The 18345-nt window shown below is 31.0% G+C and overlaps 2 long non-coding RNA genes across 3 annotated transcripts in view; one reads left to right on the forward strand and one right to left on the reverse strand.

Annotated features, from left to right (window-relative positions):
• The window catches only part of LOC127277786 (uncharacterized), a 342439-nt gene that overhangs the window by 276165 nt on the left and 47929 nt on the right, over positions 1-18345 (forward strand). The window lies entirely within an intron of this gene.
• Positions 1-18345, reverse strand: part of LOC127277785 (uncharacterized) — a 151219-nt gene that overhangs the window by 8383 nt on the left and 124491 nt on the right. The window contains exon 6 of the long non-coding RNA XR_007842406.1: positions 3474-3526. This is a non-coding gene — a long non-coding RNA (uncharacterized LOC127277785). The remainder of the gene's footprint in view (positions 1-3473; positions 3527-18345) is intronic.

Consider the following 18345-nt stretch of genomic DNA (forward strand, 5'->3'; position numbering starts at 1 on the left):
TTTGAAAAAAAAAATGGAAGAAAGTATCAACTAAGAAAAATGTATTTTTAAAAACTTTTTATTATAATTGAGACAAAGGGTAATTTCATTTTACTGTCTAGACTGAAGTTAATCATATAAAATTTTAAATTAATATCATTTTTTAACTACAGATAATTTTTTCTCATTTAATGACAATTACATCTCACCGAATGTAATAAGTTATTTTAAATCAATTACTTATTTCACTGACATACTAGGTTATTTGGCAATTTAAAAAAAATCTACGTTACCATTAGTCGCTAAAGAAAAGAATGGAAACTAAAAGTTGTCGACTGTATCGATAACGTAGTGATCCACATTGTCGTTAGTCGGTATAGAAGAAATGAAAGAAAATTAAAAGTTACTGGTTGTCAACCTACCGATAAGGTACGGATCTACATTTTCGTTAGTCGGTTTAGAAGAAAAGAATAAAAATTAAAAGTTACCGGCTGCCAATCTACCGATAAGGTTGGGATCAACATTGTCATTAGTCGGTATAGAAGAAAAGAATAAAAATTAAAAGTTACCGGCTGCCAACCTACCGATAATGTAAGGATCTACATTGTTGTTAGTCGGTATCGAAGAAAAGAATGAAAATTAAAAGTTATCGACTGCCGACCTACCGATAATGTTGGGATCTACATTGTCTTTAGTCGGTATAGAAGAAAAAAATGAAAAATTAAAAGTTATCGACTGCTAATAATTTAGGGATCTACTTTATCATAACAGAATTTTCTTATTTAAATACAAAAATCTTTTTTTCTAATGCAAATTAATTTATATTTGGACAAAAAAAAGACGAATTTAAAATTTGATCGGCAATATATCGCAAATTAGCTTTTCATATAATATAAAGGACTGAGTGACAGGTCGGTTTTGGAACCAAGAGTTTTGAAATGCGTCAAGTGCTATATACACCAGTGACCGCGCGCGTGGTTTAAACTCGTCAATTGATTTTCATAACGCGAACAAAATACTCAACATCAAATCTATATACACACTATAGGGGCAGATTACCACCCAGTTTCTATATACTATATATATTTATATTTGCTTTAACGTTAGTGTGTTGGTGGTGGTGGTTTGCTTGTATTTTGCATCGCGCCTCAAGAAAGTTTCACGCTGTTCTGCATAAACATTGGCTTGAAAAGTGAAAGTGGCGACGTTCCCGTAGCGTAAAGTTTCCGCAGCAAAAGGACAAGTACCCTGTAGATTGGTGTTATTACGACTACTCTATCCTTCATGAAACATCTTTATTTACATAAAATCTCATTATACACAGATTTTCCCTTATTCTTTTAGAATAAAGTCACCTTGACCTTAATGATAAAAATTAAAAAATTTCAATTTTTAATAAATATTTGTTTAAATAATCAAATTTCATTTAAAAGGGTATTTAAAGAAGATAAGATAAAATTTGGAAAATGTTAATTTATCTTTCTATTCTTTTTGATACCTCCCTCCTAATAGATTAAAAAGCCGCTGGATTTGGAGTTAAAACTAGTAAATGTAACATAAATATTAGGTCCAAGTTTAGGGTAAAAAATTAAACAACTTCAAAAATAACACAGAAAAAAACTGAACTCAGAATGAGTCGTATAGGCGGCTTATTTTGATGTGTAACAAAAATGAACCATATATTGGTGGCGCCACTTTCTATATCGTTTAGCATTGACTCATTTTGGTTTGCAACAAAAATGAGACTACGTTTTTTCTGTGTGAGGATTGACCGGTAAGAAAAAAAATATTAAGAAGGATTGAAATACTTGAACATTTTTATGGTATAGTGGAAATTATTCAATATTTTTGAATTCGATTTCTGTCCAATACGTTTGTATCTCTTGATAGGACCATGTTTCATTTGAAAATGAATTCGAATCTATTCTGTTTGGAATTTTAGAAACTGAAAATATTTTTTTATAAATACTTTTTAATTTGAATACTTGAATACTTTTGAATTTTTTTTTTTGGAAAAAGATAGTATTTTATTCTGAATACTTTTCAATTTTAGCTTCTGAAATTTTTTTAAAAATGAAAATATTAATTTTTTTTTAATGCTTTTCAATAATTAGAAATTTAGAAATAGGGTAACGCGTACAGTGACCGACACCCTGGCCATACTTTCAAATTTACATGACATTTTATCAGAATTTATTGAAGATTTAGTTATAAAATAAATTTCAAATAGAAGATTTGGATTAAAATTTATAGTACATGAGTTTAAAATTGAAAAACACTTTGATAAGAGTTTATAAATATTAATTAAAAAATATATGGTATGAAAACAGTGAAGGACACCCTTAAATAAAATAAAAAATATTTAAATTACTATTTAAGTAACATACCAGATAGCACGTAAGCTTGCAGCAACTTTGCGGCAAGCTTGTCGCGTAATATTGCCAATCTTGCACTGCAAACTTGCCGCAAGCTTACTGTAAGCTTCAAATGTCCCACTTGACCCAAGCCTTCATGGTAAGCTTACCGAAAAATTGCAGTGTATGATTACTGCAAAATTGCACAATAAGATTATCAAAAGACTGCTCAGTAAGCTTGTAGCAAGGTTGGTGCAAGATTGCCAAATAACCTTACTTTGAAACTATAACATTTTTTTAAATGTTTCGTTTAATTTATATAGTAAAATTTATGTAGAAAAATATATAAATTAGACGACAAATTTTTTTTAAAAAAATTTTTAAGTTCAAATTAATGTTATTTGGCAACTTTGCTTGGGTCAAGTGGGGCATTTGAAGCTTGCAGTAAGCTTTCGGCAAGTTTGCCGTGCAAGGTTGGCAATATTGCGCGGCAAGGTTGCTGCAAGCTTACGTGCTTTCTGAGATATAATATTTATTAATATTATCACAAATTTTATTATTCAGATTTAATGTACAAAAAAAGTTGCTTTTAAAATATAATTATTTAACAATTTCTTCATATTTATTAAAATTTTTAATTCATACAGCAAATTTTTTTAGGTTAGTTTTCTAGAAAGTAAAATATTGCACTGTAAAACGAAAGGAATTAATTTAATATCGACTTTAGGTACTAAATTGTAATTTAGTTCTATTTTAATATCTAAAATCGGTACTTTTTGGTACTTTCTTTTTACAATGTGAGAAAAATATAAACATATAAAATTTTATGTCAACTGTATCAGTTTCTTAATATTGTATATTAATTAATTTACTAGTGATATTTAATTCAATATTATTATTATTATTATTATTACTTCTATAGTTATTATAGTTTTTAATAGCAGCTGTCGTTCACTGTCAGGGTATCAGTCACTATACATCTTTTACCTTAGTAAAAGCATTATTATTATTGTAAGAATCATCATTGACGCGGATTGAATTAATTATTTTTGCGAATACTCCCACTGTATAAAAAAGTATTGAACAGAAATGTGATGCATATAAATAAGAATAGAATCATTTTAATTTTTCTTTTCTTACCTGGTATACGTCCAGAGGCCATTGGGTTTGAGGTTAAAAACAGCGAACATAATCTGAAATTAGATGAAAAGTCAAGGTCATAAGGCGAACATAATTACAAAATTCAGAGTCATACATATGACAACATATACGTGTAAGGTAGCAGTGAAAGCATTAAATGATGCAATTATAAAAAAAAGTTAACATTCACAAAATGTAGCATCTCTATTCTTATTACTTCGTAAATGAAATTCTCCACATAGTTAATTCCGTGTTGAGTTAATTCACCGCATTACAAAACCAAGATTGATTTAACGAGGGAGAAGGCGAGTTCTTTAGAAAATCTTTAGAATATCTTTAAGAAATTCCAATGCATTTCTTACCAGAAAGCCAAAAGAATCTCTCACATACAATCATTTCTAGAAAAATCGTAATTAACACAAGACCATTTACATTGAATGCTTTTATAGGTTATTTGTTATTAGCATTTTTGTAATCGAATTATATTCGGAAATGGATTCATTTTTAAAAGATGAAATAGGGTTGTTTAGGAAAATTTTAGAAAAAATGGTCTCGCTGATGATCCAGTCTTAGGTTTTTTTTTTTATTATTTTCTGTTATTTATTTTATCTCTTTATTGTCTTTTTACAATTTTATATCTATTTTGTGTGTTTCTTTTGTTCTTGTCTTTTTACAGTTTTACCTATATTTTTCTAGTCTTATTTTTATTCATTTGTCTTTTTACAATTTTATCTTTTGACATTTATTTACTTTTCAAATTTTTATTTATTGACTTATATAAACCTTTTTTTCTTCTGGCGTACTGTATAAATTCCACTTTTTGATACTGAAAATCTTTTTTATTACTTTTAAAATTCTTAACGCACACTGCGAAAAAAATGCCTATGGGAAGGTTTCTATAGTCCTGAGAGGAACCCACTAAAAATTAGAGTTACATTAACTAAGATATTATTATGGCAAGGAATTTGTTGGGATAGCTATACACGGAAAAAATTAATTCAGTATATTTTACAAAATAGTGCGGAGTAGCGAATATACAGCACTTTACGAAACTGAGTTTTCAAAAATGTGATGGATATTTTTGGATAAACTGCAGAAATTTTGTTGTTTATACTTAAAATTTTTGGGGTTCATCCTAAAAATTCCTGAAATTTTACAAATTATTAGTTTGTAAAATTTAGTTATTGCAACCGAACTTTCAGGTTATTTCAACCGAACTTATCACTCTTCATACAAGTCTCCAATAACGCACATTTCTCCTCTACATTAAATACTTTTGAATGTAAGCATTTTACACTAACCGAGACATTGACACATACATGATTTAGGAAAAAATCAGGCAAAATAAAAATAAATTGTTCACCTCTGAATTTTTCTATATATTTGTATTCACTAAGAAGTCGAACGTCATTAATTTTTTCACTTTATCACTTCTCACTAATATTTTAAACAATTAGTCTTTAAAATAAAGAAATGAATTAATTAAAATTAAATTAATTAATCAATTCACAAAAAGTACAAGCTTTTTTGTGTTGACGAACGAATTAAAAAAATTTGCCATTACTCCAGAAGTAAATCCTTGCAACTGAAGCGTTTTCATGCCTAAAAGGCAAAATGAAAACTTTTAGATTTGACAACATTGAAAAAAGTATTTGGCAACGTCGCATTTCGAATTTTTAAATGTTTGAAGAAAAGCATTGATTTTATAAAACCATTGCAAAAAAAAATGTCTTAAAAATCAAACATCGGCCGGTCAGGCGATCCTCGGCGTGCTAAGCATAAAGTCTAAATTGCTTCCAGATGGTGACAATCCGATTTCAAATTGAGGAGTAACATAAAAATTTTCTAAGTCCATTTAGTTCTAACAACCGAACCACTTAGGTTAAGACAACTATTCATTTGGTTTCAACAACTGCTCTACAGACAACCGAACTCAGTTTACTTATATTTACCAAACCTCTTTTTTCCGTATAGGAATCCCACACTGAGAGAAGCTTAACGCAATATCTGAATTTTTTCAGGAACAGATATTGTACTTCAATCATGTGCAGATGCAGCACTAAAATCGAATTGCAGCAGCGACAATCGAGTACTGATTCTGAGCTAACTTGTGGGACAAATATCATTTAGTACATTATTTGTCCGCACCAAAAAGAGCAGCTGCAATTCAATTTAGAGCCAATGTTACTCGAAAGATTAGGTACACTATTTGAACGTATATATATGTTTAGTACAGAATCTATGTTTAACTTTTTTCGATGTAGTTAATGTAACTCTGACTTTTAGTGGGTTCCTCTCATAACTAGGAGCCTATAGATAAATCGCTTAGGCCTTTTTTTTCAGTTCAGCATATAACCTCAGGAATATAGAACAAAATCACATAACTGACAAACTTGGAGTGCCACTCTTGATGGTAAAAATCTTACGACAGTTCCAAGGGTATGGATGAAGAGCTCCTAAAAGAAGATTACGGATTTTAGTGGGTCGGGGCTGGTAGTAGTTCGCAAGCTTTTTTATTTTTATTTACCAATCGCACATATAACCTTAGCATGCCAAAATCCAAAGTATCTGTATGCAGATTTCCTAAAAGTACCTACCAAAGAAAAAACTGTTGTTTAGGAACACTGCGATATTGATTTAGAAGCAAGTGTTAAATTATATAATAGAAAGACTAAGTCATAGACGACAAACCTTGTAAAGGAATTTGACAAGGGGTTTCTTGGGAAGTTGAAGGAAAGTGGATCTCCATGTTTAGTTCAATGTGGCTAACCAGCAAGTTATTGCCCTCGCTGTCTAAATCCAGGTCTCTTTTTCTTGGTGGTTTCGTCTTACTAATCTAGCCAAGGGATCTGGTTCCTCGTCGGAGATAGAGAAGAGAGCATCGATAGTATGTGCGGTGATCACAGCAGGAGAATTTCACAGAGTTTTCGTGAGGGTGTGTGTATATATATATATGTGTGTATAGAAGGGATATCACTTGCGAGAGAGGAAACTGGTTTTGGTCTGGGCTGCAGTTTTTCCTCGAGTGAGAAATAGGGTCTTGGGGTGTGTAAACCCCGTTACTTATGGAGGCCATTTGAGTCTGCGGGCTCACCGGCCTCTGGCTGAGGGGTTTTAAGGACTTAGCTCGACATTAGCGTCCCCCAGAGGTGAGGGGGATGAGAGAAACGAGAAGGAGAGTATAGAAAGAGAGAGAGAGAGAGAGAGAAGAGAGTAGAGTATATGCGGAGAGACCTAGCTCTGTGCACCGGGCATTGGATAGGGTTGCGAGGGTTGAGAGGCCGTAAGGGTGGAGAGAGAGAGAGAGAGAGAGAGAATAGGGTGGCGAGAAGGTGGGATGGATGTGCGGCGATTTGGTTTCCAATCATGGGACGACGGGACGCGCCTCTATCGAGCGAGCAGAGGCCCGGCCATCCTACCCCATCCTCCTTTTTGCTTGGAGCCATGTCGGTGGTACTGGTGCAAACCAACCCAACCCTTCCTTCACGCCCTCTCTTACTCTTCCTCTTGCACTCTACCACTCTCTCCTTCTCTCTCTCTCTCTCTCCCTTTACTTCTCTTCTCTTATACGCTTCTCTCTCTCTCCCTCTATCTTTATTCTCCTTCTCTCTCTTTCTCCTTCGCTTGTACCTCCACGTCTCAACTAACCGCCTACAACCACCCACTCTCATCCTCTTTCCTCTTGCCACCCTAAAAGCAACCCGCTGCAACCTCCTCAACCGATGCACACACATACTTCTACCCTCTCGATGTCGTCCGCACTTTCCTCAGCAGTCCCCAACCTAGGCCAATCTCATGGTCTTGCTTGTCTTTATCTATTGTCTGCAGAGTTCGCTTTATGTTCAAAAATATGTCAAAGAGAGCGTGTATTCAACATCATTTGAGGTGTTTTGTCAATTTTTATTTTTTATTCAATTTTTCCTTCGTGTTGTAATCTACGTGGAATGTAGGACACGATGGAAAAATTGAATAAGATCCTCTTTTTTAAAATATTGATTATTAAACGGGGTTTGTTTTGATTTTTTTTTTCTTTACATGCTGTATATACGAACATATCTCAATTTCGATTCTTTAAAAATTTAGCCTACTTTTAAGTTAAGTATACCAATTTTTGGTGATTACTTTGAAGTTAGTTTTTCGAAATTCAAAATGGCGAACGAAGAATATTTAAGAATTGCTCTAATTTTTCTTAAAACGCATTACCCGAAGTTTTTGAGATCGCTGATCACGAATTCGAAATCAGTTTCAAAAAAATTGATTTTTTCGGCAATTGAACGCAGTTTATTTTAATGGCACATTTTTGTCTTTTGATGTATTTATTCTTTATTAATTCAAGAGGATAATTGTTATAGATTATAATAAGTTTTTTTTGGGAAAGTTTTATTACTTTGTCTGTAAGGTTATAAATAATTGCAATTTTCTGATTTGTAATGCAGTTTTATATGGTGACAATGTGATTAAAACGTTTGGTATATATGAGAAATTACTGAAATTAAAAGTAAACCATATTGTAATATAACAACAATAAAAATGTGCCTCAAACGTTGTGATTTACCGTCCGCAACTAAGTCAAGAGTGGAAATGTTAATTTAAAAAAGAGACAAGTACATGCAAGTAAAAAGTATATGGAATTATATATATATATATATATATATGGAGAAGAGGGAGAGAAAAAAAAATGTAAAACGCGCAGGAACCTTGGCCTTTCGAAAAAGATTTTATACAACCAAGCGGCACAAAGTCTCTTCGAATATAAGTTTGACCTAGAATCAACTAAGACAGAAGGGGTGAATGCATATGTATCTTCTCGTTCCTCTATTCTTTCTCTCTCTCTCACTTTTTCTCTAAAAGAAACTTCCTGCCGTTCTTCTTCTACTTTCCCTTCATATTCGCTATTGCATGCTTTTTCATATTTCATATATATATATATATATATATATATATATATATATATATTATATTCGTTAAACAAACTGTTCTCACATTTATATTTTCTATTGTTTTATCCTCACTTTTTTTTATATTCCATTGGTTTTTTTTACGACTTATTCTTGTTTGCTGTTTATTTTACTAAATTTTTGTTATCTGTGAGGATTGTTATCGACATCATTATATTTATTCTCTTTCTTTGCTTATTGCATTTTGTTGACTATTTCATTTACAATAAATAATATTATTTAATACACTGAGAAAAATATGCTATTGAATCAATAGCATTTCTGCCAAAGGTATAAAAATTATTGATTCAAAAGCATTTGCTATAGAATCTATAAAATATTTTACAAATTTTATAGCATATGCTTTTGAATCAATTATAATATTTTTATACCTTTGGCAGAAATGCTGTTGATTCAATAGTATATATTTTTCTCAGTGTAAAATTTCTAATTGATAGAATTTTTATTTTTCCGAAATTCTGTCGATTGTTTGTTCGGCCGTTTACAATTTCGGACAAATGCAAATTTTATCAATTAGCAATTCTGTTAAATGATTTTTCGGTTAAGTATAAATTCTGTTGTATGAAAAATCGATATAGAAATTTTATCAAATAATAATACAGCAACACCAAAAATGAAATGTTATCCAAGGAAAAATCGGAATATGATTTTCTGATGTATTTTGATGCGCTGAACACAAATCTAAAGTCCGATTTGCTTCATCACGTCAGAATTTTTTTTCTAACTTCAAAAAACATGTCTAATCAAACAAGTAACTCAAAATTTTTGGTTGGTTTGGATTTTAGTAGGGGTTTTTGGGATTACTGATTACGAATCTGATTTCAAATTTTCAAAATGGCGGATGCAATATGGCGGACAATTTAAAAAAAAGTTTCCCCTAGATACACATTTGCATGAAAATACAATAACTCATGCAAATATCTGTATCTAGGGGAAACTTTTTTTTAAAAATTGTCCTCCATATTGCATCCGCAATTTTGAATTTTTAAAATCTGGTATCAGATTCGTAATCAGCGACCCCTAAAAGCCCTATGTACAGATTTGCATGAAAATCTATAATAACTTTTTTTAAATCTGTCCGCCATATTGCATCCGCGATTTTAAATTTTGAAAATTTCAGATCTGATTCGTAATCAGCGAACCCAAAAACCTCTAGAACCCAAGCCAACAAAAATTTTGATTTACTTGTTTGATTAAACATGTTTTTTGAGGTTAGAAAAAATCCTGACGTGATGGAGTAAATCGGACTTTAGTTTTCATGTCCAGCGCATCAAAATATACATTAAAAAAATCATATTCCGATTTTCCTTGGAAAAAGTTCGATTTTTTGATGTTCTGTGTAATAAAAAATTAAATACAATCAAATTGTTTAATTAAAATTATTTTAAAATAAGAAAACTTTCTTTTCTACCGATTTTTAAATACAGATAAAAAAAATAAAGATGCCACACTTTTTATACATTCTCTCCTCCTGCTCTCTCTCTCTCTCTCTCTCTCTCTCTCTTTATATATATAAAGATTGATAAAAGAATTATCTTGCACTACTTCAGTTTGATGTCTGACCTTCTTTTAAACTTCTCTTACACTTTCAGAGAGCAACTTTTCCTGGCAAGAGAACCTCCCGTTTAAATGTGGTCCAATTTTTTTTCTTCCTCCAACACATAATTTTGATATGCCAAAAAGTAAATACCCTACCAAACAGTGCTATTAAAGTTTATATATATATTTATAACAGAAAGTGCAAATATTTTCCTTTATTAAAAAGTCTTAAAAAAGTCTACAAAAAAATAGAGAAACCGGAATGAGAATCTGATCACAAGTTCAAGGTCTAATTACATTTAATGAATGTAAATTGGAATTACACTTTTCTTTTTCAAAGATGGGTTGTGGAATTAAGTACACTTATAAGGAGATTTAGTTGAAGATTGTGTATATTAAGAAAAGAGGGTGCAAATGTGGAAACTTAGTGTGTAATTATATAGATGCAGTAAATGAGAGAGAGAGAGAGAGAAAGAGAGAATCGAAAACGGGAGATCAGAAAGTGCGTAGGGGTTGAGCACCCGTTTGATGCCCTACATAGCGGAGTCTGAGGAGGCCGTAAATGGGTGGTGAGTGGGTTGGTGGCTGTGTGGCAGGGACAAAAGTGGTACCGGAGAAGGAGGTAAAGAAGGAGAAGAGCAGAAGAGAGAGAGAAAGAGCTATTGGGGTTGGATGGGTGGGATAGCACTAGTAAAGGTGGGGTGGGGGGGGGGAGAGGTGGGCTCTTTGGGGGCTCTGAAAATGCAGCGTAATTTGTCTTTGTCTGGCGGGGCGAGCGCGCGGTAACGTCGGGTGGCGGTTCAGGGTGGTTGAGTAGATGGGGCGGGTGGGGTCTGAAGGGGAGAGATTCCGTGCTTGACCCGCCTGGGATCGATGCGTTCGTCTGCCAGAACGCCGAGACGCCCGCGTCCTTCCTACCTTCTCTTCCTCCTTACTCACCTTCTGTCTTTCTTTCCCCCCCCCTCTCTCTCTTTTCTTCTCTATCTATCTTCTGCTTTCTCTCTCTTCCTCGCTCTGTCCCTCTCTTTCTCTTTTCTTCACTCTCTCTTCCTAACTATATCTCTCTTCCTTACTCTATCTCTCTCTTCCTCACTCTTTTCCTTACTCTCTCTCTCTCTTTTTCTCGATATCTCTCTCCCTCTCTATATCTCTCTCACTTCCTCTCCTCGTGCTTTTATCCTCACGAACTGACAGTATCGTCATCTCTCCCTTGCCGTCTTTATCTTTCACCCTCAACCGTAACTCCCTTCTACTCTCTATTCCTCTTCCTTTAATCCCAACCTCTTCTTCTTTCTTCCTTAACCTACACACTCCCTTTGTTACTCCTTTTTTTACACTCTTCCTTTATTCAACACCGATTCTTTTTTTCCTTGTCCTCTTTTTCTGATATTCCTCCATACCATTTTTCCCCTAATATCCTTCTTTTTTCCTTATTCATTCTCTTTCTCTTAATTCTCTATTACTAATTGTTGGGGAAAATAATTTTCTTATATTAATACACAAAACTATTATTCATTTTCTTTGTTTTGTATAAATGGAGTCGAGCAAAATATATATATATATAAATGTTAATGGAAAAAGTATGGAGATAAAAAATTCCCTTAAATTCTTTTTTTCCTCCTCATCATATCTTTTTCCTTTTTAATCTTCTCTCTCGATTTTCTCAGAAATATTTTCTTATTTTTCCTTCTACTTTATCGATCTTTATTATTATTAATTCAATCCTTGTATTTTTGTCTCTCTTCTGTGTATTTTTTCTTATTTTTTGTTTTTTTTTTTTTTTTTAAAAAAGATTTTTCTTCTTTTTCGCTCTTAATCGGTCTCTCTTCTATTCGGTTTTCTCTGAAAATGTATATATATATATATATATGTTTCTCTGTCTTTTTCTATCTCTGTATGTCTCTCTCTCTATTTCTGTCTCCTTTCAAATGTCTTGCTCACCCGCCTGCAGCGTCTTCTACGTTCGAAGCGTTGGCTATCGGCGCAACGCACACACCGCTAACCGCACTGCACAACGCGTGCATGGCGCCCACCACCCCACAGTTACCCTCCTTCTCCTCCTCTCGCCTCACGCGCCTTCGACTCTCTTCCGCCCACCCTCTTTTCCAGCGTCGTCTCTCACGCAAACCCAGGACCTACGAACCTAGGAACCGCACCCCGAATATCGAGCCGCCACGTCGCCAAAATGCTTTTCGCAACTCGACTCTCTCTCTCTCACTCACTTGCTATATATATATATGTGTGTGTGTGGTTTGCAATATGTTAGTTTGCAGGCGTATTTTTGAGAAAATTGTTAGTACTATAGTGATAGTGAAAAAAAATGCAAGGTCATTCTAATTTATTATAATTTCCACTTATTTTTCTTTTACAAAATATTTTTTTATTTAAATGCGCTTAAGGTCATGCGATTATTATTGTGATTTCACGTGTAAATATTCATTGTAGGTTTTCTTGAAAAATAATTTATGGATTGAGATAAAATTTTGTAAATAACTCAAAAATAGTGTAAGAATTGGTTATATCCACTTTCACTATTTTATATCCACTTTCACCTTTCCACTTTTATAATTCTATATACACTTTTACCCTTCTACTTCCACTACTATTCTTTTTTAAGAATCTAGTTTTGCAATAAATAATTAAAATCATTTTTAAACAAATTTTTACTTTACAAAATTTTTAGGCACCGAAATTTTATTTACCCAACTTTTTATTTTAAAATAATTCTAATTTAACCAAATTTTAATTTAACACAATTCTTATATTCAACAGAATTTTAACGAATCACAGTATACCCTTAAGGATTGTTGGAGTCGCTGAGTACGAATCTGAAATTCGTTTTTAATAATTCAAAATCGCGGATCCAATATGGCGGATGCAAAAAAATTAAAAATTGCTTGGATTCGTTTGAAACTCATTACTCAGGGGTTTTCGGGGTCCCTATAATTACGAATCTGGCGGTTTTTGAAAATTCAAAATTCCTCTGAAACTTCTTATTCAGGGTTTTCTAAATCGTTGCTTAGAACTTTAAAGTCGGTTTTCAAAAATTAAAAATGTATCCAATATGTCAGACAAATATATGTTAAAAATTGGTTTCTAATACATATTGATCATTTCGCAATAACAAACACTTAAAAACCAAATTGATAACACAGCCCCTAGTGTTACTTGTCAACAACTTAGAAAACCTGTAGATACCAAATTTCATAAAAATCTGACAATTTTTTTAAAATAATTTCTTAATATTTGATCAGACATATCGAATTTCGGAAATCTGACATCAGATTCGTAATCAGCGACCCAAAAAACTCCTAGATACCAAGTTTGAAGTAAATCTTAAAATTTTTTCAAAATTCGTCCGTCATATTGGTTCCGCCATTTTGGATTTTGAAAATCTAACTTCAGATTCGTAATCAGCAACACAAAAAACCCCCAGATACCAAGTTTGAAGTTAATACATCAATTTTTAAAAAAATTGCCTACTTCTCAAAATCCAACATGTTTTTTGAGGTTAGAAAAAATCCTGACGTGATGGAGCAAAACGGACTTCGGATTCGTGTTCAGCGCGTCAAAATACATAGGGTTAGGGTATTCCGGTCAAAAGTACATGACACTTTTTTTTTTGTGGGGCTGTGTAATCGGAACACAGATTTTCATTTGTTTTCATTCATGATACCGCAAAAAACCCTCGAGTAACGTGTTTTAAACAAATCCGAAAATTTTTTCAAAATTTTAAATTTAAAAAATCGATTTCATATTCGTAATTAGATATCCCAAAAACCCCTAAGTAACAAGTTTCAAACGAATTCGATTAATTTTTCCATCAGCCATATATTGGATCCGCCATTTAGAATTTTAAAAAACTGATACCCGATTCGTAATCATCTCTGAAAAAACCCAGCATGACGCAAACAGTTAAGTGATTCAAATTTTTAATTCATCGAACATTAATTTGTACTAATTAAAATTCAATTGAATTCTTAAAACGCCAAATTTTCATTTGTCCGAAATTGCAAATTACCGAATAAATTATGAACAGTAAGTTTTTGGTGCAATTTTTAAAACTGACCAATCACGAATTTCTTGATAATTTCTGATTGCCCAATGGGAAGAATACCATTGGCGTATTAATGGCCCAATAATGGGAGCCAGGGATGCCAATATAATTTCAATAATGGCACCCAATAATGGACCATTATTGGTAAAGTCATGGGCTGCCCACGCCGATGCCAATGATTGGCAACCAATAATTATCCAATATTAAAAATTTTAATAATAATTTTAAAAATCAATAATTTAAAAAAAAATTTTATTTTTATTTTTTTTAATAGTTATTATTATTATTATTTTTAATAATTAAATTAAAATAAAAAAATGGTCATCAAAGTATTAGTGAAACCATTTCTTCTAAAAAAAGAGTTTGTCTCAAATCCAATAAATAGGAGAGACATTGGGCAGAAAAAAATTTCGACAAGAAAAAAAATTTTCGATCACTGCTTATATATCAATCTAATGGCACCTCAACTGCGAGAAACATTTATGATGTTCGCCCTCCCTGTGGCGTTGAGCGAACTAAAGTCCAGAGCTGAGCCATCAGCGCAACGCGGGAACATTTGAAAAATTTGCTTTTTTGTGTGCATGCGCAGTTATATAGACAAAAACTAAGCCCAAATTCAAAATCCTCGGAAAATTTCCAATCAGTTATCTATATTCACACTTAATTTTTATTTATTCTAAACAAATTTTAACAAAAAAAACAAATACAAGTTATAATTAAGAGCATTACAAATATGAGAGTAATTAAAAAAAATTTATTTATGAGATAGGAGCTTGAAACTTTGGCTAGTTGAGTATTTTTAGAGGTAGAATATACGCCTAAAAAATTTGAGCCAAATCGATAACTTTGTCACCGACAACTGTTCGTTTTACCCGTGGAATCCCTCTATTGTATAAAATCAATTTAAGACTTATTAAACTAAAAGCTTATGTTATTTAGATATTAAAAAACTGTTAAACTTTATAAAAATCGATTATTTAAACAAATATGAGAAATTAAAACTAATACCGTAATTTTCTATTATGGCGCGTTTGTATTAGTTTCGGTGTATCAATTATATACGGTGACCAAAATTATGTGTATATTTTGAAAATACTTTGCCCACCGTAATTGAAGCCAAATGGAAATATTGAAAATATTTCAATTACGGCGAAGGAAAAAAATTTGATCTCAAATAATTAAATTAATAATTGTTTAAATGTGCATGTTTATTAGTAATTATATCGGAAAAGGATTAAAATAATTTTTTTTCAATCATTTTGCAACAGTTATATATTAAATATAATAGTAATAATAGTTATTATTTATGAATGCGCCGTAATTGATACTCGGAACCTTAAGTTTTTTTAAAGCAAAATTTGAATATTGAATATCTCTCTCTCTATATATATATATATATATTTAAATATTGTCATGAGACATTTTATCGTTATTCATGAAGATTATGTCGAGTCTGTGTCAAGTTAACCTGTGAAGTTTCATCGGAAAGCATCTACTCAATTTAACCATTTCCGCGTCTGAGCAAAATCGTTAATTAAAAACCGTCGATTCGGTCGCCGAGTATCATAGAGAATTCTATTGCATATTTCAACGCGCTCCGAGCTTCTGTCGACTCGTTTTATCTTCCGATAATTGTATTTCGGTGAGACGAAAATGGGCGGGCATTGTCGAGATCGAATGATGGCAAGAGACGTTTGTAATCCGCTTTCAAATATCGTTTATTACCACGAGAGCAGGTAATATAATATTAATACACACATATATATATATATATATATATATATATATATATATACGTCTCTACTATTGAAAATTTGTTATGAATCAATAAATTGGAAATAAAAATGTCATTTAAATACTAATTTGGTTGAAATTTAGTTTGATAATTAAAATGCTTTCAGAACTCGAGTTAAAAGAAATTTTATTTTTTTTTTAAATATTAATTACAAACGACATTTCATTCAATTATTTTGAGAAAATTGTTGGAATATTCAATATTTACAATTCATTTAAATGTTATTCAATTATTTTTCAACGAATACAATGGGAACGTTAGTTATATCAATTTTATATATAGTCACATAACTAAAATGTCTGCATCTTTAATAATTTGAAGTTCAAAGTTCAAGAGAATAAAATTTCTTTATTTAAATTTATAATACAAAGATTCACAAGCAACTTTTTCAAAGAATGGAACAACATTCGCATTCGCGATTCTAAAGAAGTCCAGTGTGTTACTTTGTCCGATGGGAACGCAGTGCGTGGGTGGCCTTGTAAATATGCATGGCGTACTTCGGATGTAAAATGCTCAATTTCAAGATTGCCTTTGCCCATTCGCACAAATACGACGCATTTCTTATATATATATATATATATAGTAGTGATATGCCAGCATTCCCTCATAGGATGGCGAATGACCATAATGACTGTATTTTACTTAACGGATGTATATATATATGTATACAGCTACCTAAAAGTTTTATATGTGCATACATTAAATAAACAAATAAATATAGTCGATAAAATGTCATTTTAGTTGGGTTTAAATTTCATTTAAATGATTTAAATTTTTATTCAAAAAGTATAATGGAAAAAAAATTTGATTCAAATAATCGGTTACTTGACTATTGTTAAATAAATATTTACTTTTAACCAAATAATTATTATTTGATTCAATTAAATGGTATTTGTTTCAAATACAGAAATTATTTGTTCAAATACAATGTATTTAATATTCAAATTCAAATTATTTGGTTCAAGTAAATATTTATTTGCTAATAGGTCAAGTAAACGATTATTATTTGAATCAAATAAATTTTTTTCAGTGTACTATATATTTTATTTATTTATTTATAATTCCAAATATTTTTGATATTAATATCACTAATTTATGTGTACGTATCAAATTTTTTTTGTCACGCAATTGAAAATATAAAATTTTCAAGGTCGCTAATTACACAGGCATGTAAGGTTTCTTTTTTTATTTTCGATATCGGAGGGTTTTAGGGTCGCTGAATTCAAATCTGATATCAAAATTTCAAAATCCTAAAACCCCCGAGAAACAAGTTTTAAGCCATATGTGCGGATTCAAATTTTTTAAAAAGTCGTCCGCCATATTGGATCCGACATTTTGAATTTTAAAAATCTAACATCTTATTTGAATTCAGCAACACCCGAAAACCCTTATACTCTAAATTTGGGTTAAATCAAAAAATAAATTTTTTTTCATCATTTTTATTTGTTTTCCAATTGTTGTAATTAACATTAGTTAATAAATAATTAATTAATTATTGTAAAAACTAGAGTCAGTGATATCTGTAGTGTGTTAAAGATGATATAAAAAATATAATTTTGCAATTTATATAACAAATTGCATGTAATTTATGATAAGATGTTTACGACCTAACGTTTGGGTCGCTGACACGAAAAGGGTTAAAATTTTTTTTTTTTTTTTAATTTAAAAAGATGCCCAACCAAAAATTTCAGTATTATACCAAAGTTAACTACTGGCGCAAAACTGGTTCAGTATTGGCTGCCGAGGCTGATCAGCCTGTACTGAACCAGTACTGGTATTTTCATTGTATCAGTACTGGTGCAGTACCACCCTCCCAGTACTGGCAAACCAGTACTGAGCCGATATTGAGTCAGTACTGGCTCAAATAGATTTTCTTTTTTATTAATACTAGTTTAAAAAAAGTTCTAGAGTCAACCCGATGAATCTTTTTGTTTAAATATTTTGTTTATAAAAATTTTTTCACATTGATTTTATTTTTGAAAATTAAATGTTATTTTATTTTGTTTTTTTGTGGGTAAAATTATTTAAACAAAAAGTTTCCTGAGACTAATACCAAAAAATTTTGCAAGTTTTTTTTATTGTTTTCAGATATGCAATAAACCAAAAAAAAAAAAAAATTTTAAACGATCAAACTAAAAATAAATAAAATTTTTTATAAAAAAATTAATAATTTTTATAAAAAAGTTTTTCAAAAATTTATTTTGATGCAAATAAATAAAATGAATAATAAAACAATTAAATAGCTAATTGTACCTATAATTATATACATTATAATTATTTTATAAACATTTTTAATTTTACTGAACTGTTTTTATATATTATAAAAACTTTGGTTTTGTAATAAACATATTTTTATATTTATTTTTTGATTTTTTTAAATAATAATTTGCAATATATATTATACTTAATAAGGAATAAAAATTCTTGGTGTTTTCGATTTTATATATAATAAAATATTAATTAGTTAGTTGACTAATTTAATTAATATTTAATTTCTGTTTGGTTACTAAAATTTTCACACAC

Source organism: Leptopilina boulardi, unplaced genomic scaffold (assembly GCF_019393585.1).
Source record: "Leptopilina boulardi isolate dan_hultmark-lab unplaced genomic scaffold, ZJU_Lbou_2.1 LbouV2_179, whole genome shotgun sequence".
Lineage (NCBI taxonomy): Eukaryota > Metazoa > Arthropoda > Insecta > Hymenoptera > Figitidae > Leptopilina > Leptopilina boulardi.